Source organism: Hemicordylus capensis, chromosome 5 (assembly GCF_027244095.1).
Source record: "Hemicordylus capensis ecotype Gifberg chromosome 5, rHemCap1.1.pri, whole genome shotgun sequence".
Lineage (NCBI taxonomy): Eukaryota > Metazoa > Chordata > Lepidosauria > Squamata > Cordylidae > Hemicordylus > Hemicordylus capensis.
The window spans coordinates 169,804,535-169,817,470 of record NC_069661.1 but is presented as its reverse complement, the minus strand read 5'-3'; positions in this window follow the sequence as shown (position 1 = coordinate 169,817,470).

The following is a 12,936-nucleotide window of genomic DNA, read 5'->3' as shown; positions in this document are numbered from 1 at the left end:
CTGAGAACTAAGATTCCTCAGTGTTTTCCCTTTGAATACCTTCCTTAATAAGGCCAGTTTTCTGAAAAGGGTGCTGGAACTAAGATCTGTTCCTTAATATTTTATGTTAATAAACTGAGCTGTTTTAGCATATGTAGGTCACATCCGAATTTGGGCTTCTCAAAGAGACTAGAATCTTCGCTCTTTTTTGCATTTCACTGAGCTCCTAAATCCATTAACATTCAGTAAGACCACTTAATATTGCTTCCCATTGCGAAGATTCAAAGGACTGAAGAAAGGGAGGAGATAATAAACACTGAAGAGAATAAGCATTAAGCAAAGCACATTTAATCTGAAAGCTAGGAGGAAACTATGCAGATTTATTATATATGGGAAATACAAGGGTGAATCACCTACCCCAAATGAGCTGAGATGAGGGATGAACAGATGTCCCCAGTTCTGTTTCGTTATGCTTCCTTTGTTTGGTTCTGCCCTGCATTTTGCTCTGTCTTCCAATTTTATGAGAATGTCTAATTATTTCAAAACTGGTGCATGCCGTTTGTCTCAATTTGTTCAAATTCCTTTTTTTTTAATCTCTTCAAGCTTTCCGTGTGTGAGCAATCATGAGCTGAAAGTACATTTTGTGTGTGTGCCAGCATGTGCAGGCACACACATATACATAATTACCAAATATGGGCCTGGATGGAGAGATTATCAGCAAACAATGCAGATTAGAGATGTACCTGAATCACGGTTTGAAGCACGGTTGAACACTTTTAGGGAAATTAGAAAAGGAACTTTAAGAAAAAGGAGAGCAGGTGCTTACCTGATCTCTGCTGCCCCTTCCAACTTCCTGCTGGGGCGGAGTGCATCCCCAAAACTCCCATGCACCATCAGCAAGCACATGAACAGTATTGCAGAGTGTAAATTCAGTTCCTCTCACTGACAGACAGGCACACTGGCAGGCTTCCTCTGCCTCTTCTCTCTTGAATCACTCAGCTACTTAGGTCCTTCCATGAGGTCCTTCCATGGGAGGCATGGGTGTCCTGGGGTGAGCAAGGAGGGCAGTTGCCCCACTGGATTGAACCAGTCCCACTGGATTTAATGCAGTTTATTCAGGTGTAGGATTGCACTCTTTGCCCAACCCCACCCCATCCCGGAAAAAGTCCTGCAGGTGTTTATGGAGGGAGGGAGCAGAAAGGATTTAACAGAATACTGGAGCATCAGTAAGGTATCTCTTGCCATCCCCTCATCCTCACTACCTCACCTGTCTTACTCTGCCATCTCCACCAATAAAGCAGGTCTTTGCTGAGCAGTGGCACAGCCACCACTAAATGCTGCTCCTCTCCTCCTTCTCACTTCCCCACTGCTGCTGCCTATATCAACCTGTGTACTCCTTTACCTCCTCTTTTGGGTGCCACCCTCCTGGTCATGACAAGAGGGAAGAAGCAGAAGAGGAAATGAGGGGAGGACAGTAGAGTTCCTGAGATACCTTACTGATGCTCCAGGGTTCTGTTAAATCCTTTCCTCATTTCTTCTTTCTCATTTCTACTCCCTCCCTCCATAAACATCTGCAGGACTTTTTCCGGGATGGGGTGGGGGTGCCCCAATAATCCACCACTTAGACAGCTCACCTCACCTCATGGAAGGACCACCCCTGGGAGCAGCTTTTGAGGTAACTCCTCCCAAAGACTGTGCTTGCTATTTTTCTGCTCCCAATAATGATTTTCCCCCAACCAACATACCAGTAATTCTTCCCTGTAAAATCTCTCAGTTCTGGGACACCCTGTCTCTGCCACAATGTTGATCGCTAAAGGAATATGAGACATATTAGTCTCCCTGAAGTATATGCCTCAGAACCAGAGCAGTGCCCCTTGAACTGAGAACTGAGGTAATCCAGGGAGGTAGAGACTAGAACACATTTCCATGCAGGAATAATTAAGCCTTCAGTGGGTTTCAGACTAGTGCTAGAGCAATGTCCCTATGTTATCAAAGGCCTTAGTTTTGCCTTCTAGTCCTATAGACTGCTATGCTGGATTCTGATGCAGGACTTACATTGTATGCTCCTATTTCCTACATGCCCGCAAGCCTGTGTGCATGCCCCCATGGACTAAATCAACTTTGAAACCCATCTCTGTATCCAGGACAATAAATATTTCACAGTCTCATCTTTCTCCCCTACTAAACAGTGGCCACACTGCTGAATTATTTAGGCACAAACAAGATAAAGCTTATTTACACATCTGTATTTGTGAATTCAATTACTGTGAATCATCATAGTTTTGCCTTAAAATGATACTTGATTATATAATGAGGCTGTTCTCACGAGCAGCCAAGCCCAGGCTTGGACAGGCAACCCTGGGCTGGGCTGCCCATGAGAGCTGCCAGAATCCACACAGATCCCAGTGCTGCTGTGCACCGCCAAACCTGGCTCTGTAGCCTGGCTGTTAGCCAGGGTTGAGGGTGCAAGTGAACCCTTAACCCCAGTTCCACGCTCGTGTGACTCCCTTGGGCTGCTTGTAGCTCGAGTGGTCATAGAGACAGGTGCCTAGTATGACCGTCTCATGGGGGAATCCCCCAATGCACTGCACTCACTTGCGTGGTGCCTTGTAGGATTCTTGCAGGACGGGACAAATTGTCCCAGCCTCCAGAAAGCCAAGCAGCTCATGGGACACCCACTCGTGTGTGCAGTTGAGCCTCGGGGCCAGGGTGCGGTTGGAAGGGCATGGGGGGAGGTATGTTTTGCTCAGCCTTCCGCCCGCCCCACCCACCCACCCCACCTCTGGTCATGTGAGTATCCTTATGGAGTGTGACATAAAGAATATTAATGTTGTTTCATATTTGGAAAGACCCCCCAGAATAAGCAATTCACTTTCAGGGCTGAAATCAGCTCAGTACTTGGCAGACCGAATATAAGAAATAGCATTCTGGCCATTTTCATGAATGCTGAGATTCTCTTTTCAAATTCTCCGTGGGAAATTTCAATTCTAATTCTAAGAGGGAGAATCATTCTCCAAGGACAGCATGGGGATCGGAGAACCCCTCTGTGCACTCCCTGCTGCTGTTCTCCAGAAGCGATCTGCAGCACATGTGCATCTTCCTGGTGTCCACCTGCTTATTCAGTTAGGCCACTGTATGCATGGCCAGTGGCAGGGGGGAATAGCTAAGAAGCATTTCATGTACAGCATCCATGGTTAAATAACACCTGGAAAGAGTGAGAAAGAGAATGACAGAGAGAACTGTGAATTGACAGAAGTCACCTTTGGGATGCAGGGCCTCTCCCCAGGCATGCGATATGGTAGTGGATTGACTGCTTTGGAGAGTGCCTGCTGCTTGTCTCCCCTTATGCTCTATTTGTAGAGCATAATAGTGGGGAAATAGCACGACTTGCTTAGTGAGCAAGAGGTTGCTGGTTCGAATCCCCGCTGGTATGTTTCCCAGATTATGGGAAACACCTATATCGGGCAGCAGCAATATAGGAAGGTGCTGAAAGGCATCATCTCACACTGCGTGGGAGGAGGCAATGGTTAACCCCTCCTGTATTCTACCAAAGAAAACCACAGGGCTCTGTGGTTGCCAGGAGTCAACACTGACTCAAGGGCACAACTTTACCTTTACTTTAGGAGTGTCTGCTGCTTGCCTCCACTTATGCTCTATTTGTATAATTGTAAATAAAGCAAATATTACACAGATGCCATAGATGCAGCTGTTCTCTCATCTAAATGAAATTAAACTTGGTATTGCTACCCTTGGAGTATCACTTGGGGAAATGGGAAGCATGTAACAATATATACATTACTGCAGGGACATTAAAGAAAGCTATAATTTTTTAGAATGCACAAATAAGTTGCTTTCAGGTGTGTCCTGAATGACAAATTGGCTAATCCCATCCCCAAGGAAATTAGTGTGCTAAATTTATTTGAAAACATAATTATTAGGATGGTGACACCTTTTAACACTGTTTGAAGACTTAAATGGAAAAGCTTCTTTCAACAAACCTGACAGAATATTGAACAGGAAAGTGGCATATTTCTTTTTCCAGGAAAATATATCATCATCTGCTCATTTAATCATCCTTGTCAATGTTGTTCTAAACAAAAATCCATCAAATGTTGGAAGACCTCGTGATGGAAGATAAAGTTGGAAATGCATTCTTTATCTGCCCTCTAAATTCTTTTGAGATAAGTTGCGGTGCTGCCGTTAACCTTGTCCCTATCTGTCCCTATCTGACATACATTGTCATACCAAGGCTATGGACCTGATCCTAAAGAAAATCTACTGCAACTCAAGCCACTTAGGGGTCTGATGGGGAGAATATACCCCAAAATATTCTCAAGGGGAGAATATGAGGGGAGAAATTCTGGAGAATTTCTACTGAACTTTCAATATTCTCCAAAATTCTCAAGAGGTGTTTTTCTTCAACCAAGCAGATGACTTTCCAGATATGACATTATTTTCCAGTGTGAAGCTCATTCAGGAGAAGAAAATAAAGGCAAAACAATAGTGGCCAGCCATCACTGAGGGGGACAGAAACAATTGAGACTTCTTGAATGTTTTTTTGCTTTCCATAAAGGGTAAGATAATCACTTCACAAATGGCTGATAAAAGCTATCTAATTTTATAACCAAGTTTATGAACACATTTCACTTTGTACATGCTCAGAAACTGTGGACATACTTAGATTCATAGAAATGGATTGGAGTCTCACACGCCACACATGCTCATAGTGAGCAGTATGCATAATTCAGTCACAGGCTTTATTGAATGAAGGGAGAAACTTAAGAGTAGAGGTGTGTGTGGAACCAATTTTCATGGTTTGGTCTGAATTTGAATCGAATTCGGACCAGACCGCGGTCCACAAACCAGTTCAGTCAGAACAACCGGCCGGTCCAGTCCATTTGACCAGATTCTCTCAGACCGGTTCACCAGTTACAGCTTCAAGCTGTAAAGGGGAATCGATGATGGGTGGCACTCCCACCCATCCTTGCAACGGCGGCAATATCTGGCCTCCATGCATGTATGGAAGCCAGATACTGCCATCGCCACCACTGCAGGGATGGGGGAGAGCACCATGGACCTGCCAGTAAGTGCCTTCCATTTGATTTTTAAAGGTGCTTCTGATTCGCTGCTCCCCCATCACCCTTTACAGTTTTTATTTATTTTTTACTCCAGAAGCAAAGGGGAATCCCCACCAGATTCCCCTTTACAGCTGCTCAAACTGGCAAACTGCTCTGCAGATGAACTGGGTTTGGTCTGGTTTGATCGCACCATACCCTTTTAGCAAGGGCCTGGCCAGTATGCAATTGAACTGGTCAAACTGGCCCAGTTCACTGCGGACTGGTTTGATCATGGACCAGTTTGGCACACCCCTACTTAAGAGGGGTTGATGAGGTACTGAATAAACCTCTCCGCATGATCTCTCAGGAGTCATAGTTCCCACAGGAGTTGGTGACAGTGAAAAGCTGCCAGTTTATAACCAGAGAGAATTTTTATCTTTCCTCAGGAGGGAACAATGGATTAGTCCTTTAATCCTTTATATCAATGAGTAAAGGGAAGCCACTGATGAGGAGTACGTGACAAAATGTGTTTGGCTTATCCTGCAGGTTTTAAAAACAAAGGATCTATAAGATAACCTAAGTAGGGATGTGCACGTATTGTTATTCGTTCACTGATTCAAAGCACAGCCTGGGCACATTTAAAAGGGAGGAGGGCAAGTCCATACCTGCTCCTCCTCTTCTTGTTCAGCTTCCTGCAGTGGCAGCACACCTCCCAGATGCCTTTGCACTCCTTCCAGCTGCCCTTGCACATGGCCTCCATGCATGCATGGCAGCCATGTGCATGCCACCGCTGCATGAATGCAGCTGGAGGGAGCACCGCCTGCACGCGAGGGCAACTGGGGGGCATGCTGCAGCAGCAGGGAGCTGTGGCAGAGGAGCAGGTACGGACTTGCTCTCCTCCCTTTTAAATGTATCTGGGCTGTGCTTCCAACAGGTGAATGAATTACACTTCATGCTCATCACTAAACCTGAGTGTGGGGCTATATTTGTGCCAGCGGGGGGGCGGAGTGGGGAGATTAGTAAGTGCACCCTCCCCCGCCCTTAGAGTCCTACCCCCACCCCTGCCAAACGTTCGAATCAACCAGTGTGCAAACTTGTTCGGAGGCCCATAAAAGGGCCTCCAAACAGGTTCATGCAGATCCCTAGTGCCAATCCCTTTCATTGACTGTTCTGAATAAATAAAGTTGTGGTCCATTTTATGCGGTTCTATTGTTTCACGTCTCCTTTGAGCAAAGGAGAATGTAGCATTAAGTAGATGAACATTGTCCTGCATTAGTTAAAGACAATCTGATATGAATGATTTTATCTTAGTAGCTTGACTGCAGCATTTTCAGACAGCAGGCTTTACTGAGGGTTTACTGCAAGGCTTTACGGTGAGTTTGAATTTGCCCCACAAAACCATTGCAAAAAATGGATTTTTTTTAAAACCCTGGACATAAATTGGGCTACTCTCTAATGCACAATGAAAAAGCCAAATTGTGTCTGGAGTGCTCCCCCATACCTCGCAGGGACTTTGGGGTAAATCTGGCCAATATGTCAACACACGTCCTCCAGAGGAGAAGCAAGCTAAAACGCCCCATCTGGAAATGTTCCTGCAGACAGAACAAAGGATCTACCATACCCAATGCAACATTTCTCAGAAACAAAACTCCATGGTATGTGTATCCTCCATGCATCAATTACAACAATGCTTCCTAGTGATTACAAAGTTTACAAATACTAAAAGTACCTCATATTCATATAGCACTTTCCAACAGTTCAAAGTTCTTTACATACCTTTCAGATATTCAGATATCTCAGTAATTCTTATAATAATCCCGTGTAAGGTAGACCACTATTGTTATCCCTGTATCACGGATGGGGAGAAGAGAGGCTGAGACATAATGGCTTGCCTAGGGCCATCCAGCGACTGAACTGAAATTTGAGCATAAGAATTCCCAGTTCACAGAACATACTGGTCGATCAGCATAGACTGAATTTGTGATGTACCAAATGCAACGTGTATGTTTACAAGGCACAGGATCAAAGGCTTTCTGAAGGAAGCTAGCCTTCTCAGAGCATCAAGGCAAATAAACTGTCATAATATGTGCCTCTTAAAAGGGCTGCCAATTTTCTGTAGTAATATCTGTCCCTGTGGAGGTCTTATGAGATTAGGTATTTAAATTTTAATTTAAAAAATTGCTGGTTGTTAACGCCACATAAGGAACCTGGAGTGTTTGCTGAGGTGAATCTCAACAGACAGAAGATCTGCTTTGCGTAAGTCAAATAGATTCATATTAATTAAGCAGCTGAGTTGTACTTTTTAAAAAGGAAATACAGAACGGTTGGCCTACATGGAAACCATTACTGATAGGACTTTTCCAACTACTGAATGTACAATTTAGCATAAAAATAACTTGAGCTTCAGTCCCCTGAAGAGAGAAAGAACGTCTTCTCTGAGGTCTTTATAGAATGTTCAAGTACTCCTACAATGCAGTTTTCAATAATACATTTTACTAATAAATTCAGATTTGCAGTTTCATAATTTGCGAGGATCCACCTACATTGTGGGACAAAAACTAAAATATATATATAGTGCAGTAATAATTATGTGAAAGATTTATAAAGAAGCTTTCTGGGAACCATGTGACATTTGACATATGCCTTACCTGCTTTTTGATATCATCTGCCTTCAGTGAAAGGAGAGCTGCTAAATGAGAATGTTTCTGTAGCTGAAAAAGAAGACCTTTTCTAGATTAATTTCAACTTTCTGAGGAATACTGAACATAATTAAACAAGTGGTGGGTCAAGCATAGCAGTTTCTCAGTATTCCAGTAACTAATATTGTCATTTATATTTCCCTACCACTTTTCTCTTCCTTCTTAAAACCACCAATGATAACATCAAAAAGCATCCAGAGTAAGCAGATAATTTAAAAAGAAAAGAGACTTCTGTGATAATTAGGCTGCAGAGATAAGTTGATTTCAGAACTAGAATCCCAATATAATATTTGGGGGGGTGGAATTAAATTAATTTCCAGCCTGGTAAATACCAGCCCTTGAATAAATACAGGGAGTATGCCTCCTGCTTGACACATTGGCTGCATTCACATGTAACACAGGTTCTGATCCCCCTTCCCACCACTCTCCCATCCAAATTTGGACATCATGGAGAGCTCTCTCTCTGCAGTCAGTGAGACTGCAGAGAGGAAAGGGAACTGGCTGCTGGGGCTTCCTTCTTGACTGAAGGACATCCCCAGAAGCCAATAGTAGTTGGAGTGAGCTTCCTCCCTCAAATTCCAGTTGCAGAACAGGCAGACTGTCACATTCGGATGTAACACTTGGCACCGCTAAACTGCAAATCCAGGAGGCAAACCTCACTACAAACTGAAGGTACAAATCGGAGTCTGGGGAGGGGAGCCATTTTTTGTCTTAACTGTAGTAGCCTGCATTCGGATGTACACAAATTCAAACCGTAGGCCCCTTCACCTCTGGTTTTGTATTATGTGTGAATGTGGCCTTTGTCATTGTGGCTAGAGTTTCTGTGTTTGCAGAAGCTGAATTCAGTTCTTGGATGGACACGTTGGTGAGAATGTGTCTGAGTTTAAGTTTGGAGACTTTACACTGTTTTCCCCTCTCCTCTATCTCTTCATTCCCTCCATTGTTGTGGTTGAGGAAGCAGAACAGACCAAAGCAGACCCATATGGATTCCTGCATCCTGGGAACTGGTTCATGACCAATTGTACCAGGTGCTGAAAGAACAAAATAGGTCCTTCTTGCTACATTTCACTTTCCATTGCAAAATGACAGGGATGACATAGCTCCCTCTGCTAGGGAACAGAGTCTTTAATATTGTCATCTATAACTTGAGTATTCCATGAGGTTTGGTTGGACCTATATAGGAAAGGGTACAGAAAAGAGCAGCATAAACATCAAGAGCATGGGGGAATATGTGATAGAATGATTAGAAAAGTATAGGTTTTCAGCTTTGAAAAAAGACTGCTGTCTTAATATGGACTGCTCTCTCCTATCCATATTTCAGTGACAGCAGCTGGCTAGACTTCACTATGCCTGTAGTGAAGTTTGTAATATTCAACAGTGCCTGCTAGTACTTAAAGCTTCTGTCCAGGTCTAGCAAAGTCTGATTATCAATACTGAGGAATCAATCATGGCCTTACTATAGTTAGACAGCATTATTACTTAAGTCTCCACCACTTAAATCATGGTGACAAGTTACTCTCTTAAGGAATAATTTAATAAAATAAAATGATTTTTAATACTTCCAAGTTATCTGGGTTAGCTAACCTAGATCCACTGGGTACAACCAATACCTCAAATGTTGAGCCAACTAATTTAAAGTGTTAGTCTGATACTAAATGGGAACCCTGCAGTATTAATGAGAGCAACTTCTAAGCCTGCTTACATGGTTTCCTGAACACGGTAATGTGAAACAAAGCCATTTATTTTACCTTTACAGCAGTGTTGCCAGCCACTGCTGTTAAGATTCATTAAATTTTGGTTGAAGCAGAAAATGGTCTGCAGTTCGGAGTGAATAATTTACTGCTGAAACATAAAGTAACAACAGACCATCATTAAATTACTAGTGCTCTTCCTAGTATTTTGGAATATGGCAATGGAGGATGTTCTCGTGATGGCTGTGATGTCTGATTGCCATCTGCAATGTATCATTTTAGCCTACTTTCATTAAGGGAAATAAGCTTATGAGATCACCCAGCAGTGTGTGTGTGTGTGTGTGTGTGTGTGTCCCACTATCAACTTCGTAATGCCTGGACCAATCTGAACCAAACTGGGCACAGTAGTAGGGACACCTAGGGACACCTCAACAATGTAGTTTGTGATGATGTCATCCACCTAGGTTCAAGATGGCGGATATGTAAATGTTTGAGGCACAAATGTGCTAACTTGTGAACCACCTAACTGATTTGAACCAAATTTGCTACAGCTGTAGGGACACGTAGGGACACCTCAATAGCGTAGTTTGGGATGATGTTATCCACCCCATTCAAGGTGGTGGACACACGAAAGTTTGAGGTGGAACTGGGCTAGCTCATGAGCCACCTTATCATTTGAATCAAATCTGCTACAGCTGTAGGAACACATAGGGATGGCCCAAGGGTGTAGTTTTAATGATGTGATCCACCCCAATTCAGTATGGCAGATGCATGAACATTTGAGGTGCAAGTAAGCTAACTTGTTGACCGACTAACCGATTTGGACCACATTTGGTGCAGTTGTAATGAGTTACACAAAGGGACACCTCAACAGCATAGTTTGTGATATCATCCACCTCAGTTCAAGATGGCAGACATGTGAATCTTTGAGGTGTGAGTGAGAACTGATTTGGACCAGATTTGGTAGAGTATTAGGGACACATAGGGAGACCACAATGACATAGTTTCTGTTGATGTCATCCACCCCAATTCAAAATGGTGGACACGTAAACATTTGAGGTGCAAGTGGGCTAACTTGTGAACCACCTAACCAATTTGAACCAAATTTCTTTAGCTGTAGGGACACATAGGGTCACCTCAATGGCGTAGTTTGTGATAATGTCATTTACCCCAATTCAAGATGGTGGCTGTGTGGACGTTTAAGGCTGAAGTAGGCTAACTTGTAAGGATGCTAATGTTCAAATAAGATTATGATGAAAGGAAAGTAGGCAGCTTAGTTCTTACCAGAACAACTTGTTTAATCTTCTGCTTCCAGATTCACTTGAGTTTAGCCAACTACTTGCAGTTCTTTAATGCTTTAAATTCGTTCATTCATTCATTCGATGTATATACTGCCCTTCCAAAATGGCTCAGGACGGTTTAAATTTGGCAATAATGAAACAGAAAGGAACCAACCATATCTTTAATGGAAATAAAGTTTTAGCTGTGGGTGCAATAAGCACGCTCTTTTCGTTCTGACTTGCTGTTGCTGACCTGTATATTCAGGGAGTTGAAATTCAGTGAGAAAAGAAATGCTAATTTAAATGAAAAACACTCATTATATTGGATGACCTATGGGCAAGTCATGTCCATATCAAAGGTGGATTTTCATCACACAGATGGCACCTACAACACAGGACTGGGGGAAACATATCTACTGGTAACATCACAGAAGACACTTCTGAAAGTGGCAAGTAATTAACTATTAATGTGCTGCCACAAACGATGGCCCTATGAAAGCTTTTGGCACTTTGGTCTTTGAAAGAAAATGAAAAATGAAAAATACTGACAAAACTTATTCAGATGTGCATAACAAGCAGAGAAAGCAGAAACACAAGCGATTTGATCTAGTAATTCTATTCTTATTCTGGGTCACCCAAAGTGGGAATTTGCAGTTTAGGTGACCTATAAAATAGGAGGACATCCCAGATTGAAATACATAAGAGGATGGGGTAGTTTGGTTCTGTACCTACCACATGGTACCAGCCAGGGTGGGGAGCCATTTAGAATTTAAATTCCCCCTCCAAATAAACACAATGGGGAACAAGAGTGGAGTTTTTAGTCCATCAGTGGATAGCCACCAGGGGTGCAAATCTCCCCCAAACATCTGAGAAGTCCTCTCCTCATTTTACTGAACTCTCCCCAACAAACCTAATCATGTGACATTTGGTGGGCCACTGTGTGAAACAGGATGCTGGACTAGATGGGCCTTGGACCTGATCCAGCAGGGCTGTTCTTATGTTCTCACCCATATCTCCTCCCAAAAGTGTTTTCATTCCCCCCCACCACACAAAAATAAGTGAGGAGTGGTTTCTCAAGATTTCCCTCTCTCTAAACCCCCGGGAGTCTCCACAAAGAATGTTTGCAAGAACCAACCAAGAGAATTGACCCAAATGCTGCCCAAACAAAAAAGCAGATTAGTTGGGTTGTCCAGCCACATAGTTCACAGCAATCAAGAAGCTCCATAGAGAGTAAGGGGCTAACATTAAAGAATGCCTATGTTTGTGCCCACAAAGCAATTGGCTATTTAGGTGCCTAGTCTGTCGAACGGAAACCATGCATGCACAAAATCTCATTTAACATTCTGAGCTAAAGAAGAGCATTACAAGTTGGACAAATGCATATACTGAACCAGGTAATTATGAACATTAGGGCCATCATTAGTCCACATTAACTTTGCATAAGTGCTTTAATGATGTCATAAGAGGCAGAAGAGGGAATATCTGTTCCCAGTCTTAATCATTTAGATAGATTCTGAATCATTTAGAATTTAGAAGATGCCTGCAGAATGGATGCACTCTTTGCTCCTCAGAGGAAACACGATACATTTAGCAAGGCCCAGCAATAGGACTTGAAACATATAGGAATCTGTCTTAGGCCAAACATCAGTAGTTTGCGGCATTTTGTAAGGAATATGCATTGGATCAAAAGATATGTCTGCCTTTTGATGAGTCTGGTAAAAGAAATACATAGATGTGTAAAAATTTGAAATTAAGAAGCTTCTTTCTCACTATAAAACAGTGGTCCAGTATTTATCCACATTTGCCACTACATTCAAATAGATGAGCAAGCTATACATCCCCCATATCCTCATTTTGTGACTAGAGTGATTGAATGCAATGCAGGACAAGAATTTGTACCTTTCAATACTGAGTTGAGGAAGAAATTTCAACAGATGTAGTTTTTCATGTCAAGTTCCATCTAGGGATGCCTCCAAAATCTCTCTAGATTTTACTACTTGGGGAGTGTGTGATATTATTTGCACAAGTGTGAGAGAAAAGACATGCCAAGGAAGTTTTGTTTTTCACCATGTCCTTACCATTCTTCTGCAGCAAAGATGAGGTGAGTATTACCAGTCCCACTCGCTTCACCATTTGGGGGTGCTTCAGTGTACCTCCTAAACCCAGCCATTTTCTCTCCATATATTTTGCTAAGAAGAGAAACGCTGGCTGCATTCCAGGCAAAAGATCG